The sequence below is a fragment of the Apaloderma vittatum genome, unplaced genomic scaffold, assembly GCF_000703405.1.
Source record: "Apaloderma vittatum isolate BGI_N311 unplaced genomic scaffold, ASM70340v1 scaffold33065, whole genome shotgun sequence".
Classification (NCBI taxonomy): Eukaryota; Metazoa; Chordata; class Aves; order Trogoniformes; family Trogonidae; genus Apaloderma; species Apaloderma vittatum.
Genome location: NW_009718255.1, coordinates 9,078 through 10,200, shown reverse-complemented (window position 1 = coordinate 10,200; position 1,123 = coordinate 9,078). Strand labels below are relative to the sequence as shown.

The 1,123-nt window shown below is 42.7% G+C and overlaps 1 long non-coding RNA gene across 1 annotated transcript in view; it reads right to left on the bottom strand.

Moving 5' to 3' along the window:
- Positions 1-382: 382 nt before the first annotated feature.
- LOC104274533 overlaps positions 383-1,123 on the bottom strand; it is a 4,590-nt gene continuing 3,849 nt past the window's right edge. The window contains exon 3 of the long non-coding RNA XR_717825.1: positions 383-1,062. This is a non-coding gene — a long non-coding RNA (uncharacterized LOC104274533). The remainder of the gene's footprint in view (positions 1,063-1,123) is intronic.

The window sequence follows — 1,123 nt, the reverse complement described above, 5'->3', positions numbered from 1 at the left end:
AAACCCCCTCTCTGCAAAACATTTATAGTCCTTTCGACTTTTGACGGAGGCTATAAATAGAAGCAAAAGAAGTTCCTCAAACATTTGTCACTGTGTCTCAGAAATGGCTTTTCCCTTTCGTATATCGTGTTATACAGTAAAATATGCATAAATAGTACACTACGATGACTTAAAGTAGTTTTTTTTTATATATATATATATATAGGTGTCCAGTATGGGTTAGTCTGTACGGCTGGAGTATCGCCCTCGCGCTGCCTGCGGTTGCTGTAAGGAACGCCCGGCCATTTCTGAGACAGCTTTGGTTTGGAACAGAACGGTGCCCTTTGACTGATTAGTACTCGTAAAGCAAGAGAAAACATGGTTCTGAAAATAACACTGCAGAAATAATACTCTGATCGGATGTACAGTCTATGGCACTTCATGAGAATCCTTAACAACGTGGTACTTAAAGCCATCGATGTGCTTTAAAATATACACAGTTGTGGTTTTGCTTGGCACATTCATCTGTCAGATACCTCTCTTACCACTTCTTACAATCTATTACATTAAAAATATTACTCTTAAACAAAAATTACTGTGCATGCACGCTCTCGTCTATAATGGCAATTTTAAATACAAGGTGCACCTTTGTTATTTGTAAACCTCGAAAGAAATAAACTTACTTTAAAAAATTATACCTTGGTCTACAGACGTACCAATACATAATAGATTCATGGTTACACCGTCGCCTGTCTTTTCGAGGCCACGCACGTGATTATGTAGGAAGGAGACTCCGTGCGCGTACTCAAACGCGTACGCGCGCCCCCGTGCCGGAAAAGACAGACAACGTTGTGGTTTTCAGACAATAAGATCACCTCAGCACGAATATCGATTCAATGTACAAAGTATAGAGGCAACAGTGTGCAGTGGAGTTCCGAGTTCTCGTTTCATCCCGTTAACATGCAATGTGTGGGTGTCCTGCTGCTGAGGGAGTTCGGGTGCTGCTGACGTATTTACATTATGGCTAATGAGCTCGTCCTCTTCTCAACCCAAACACACTGTCCTTTGCTCCTTAGTTGTGATCTAGGAGGGAAAGGAGACAGAGCACCTGCACCAGCCGCCACTCCACCCCGTCAGCACCGCA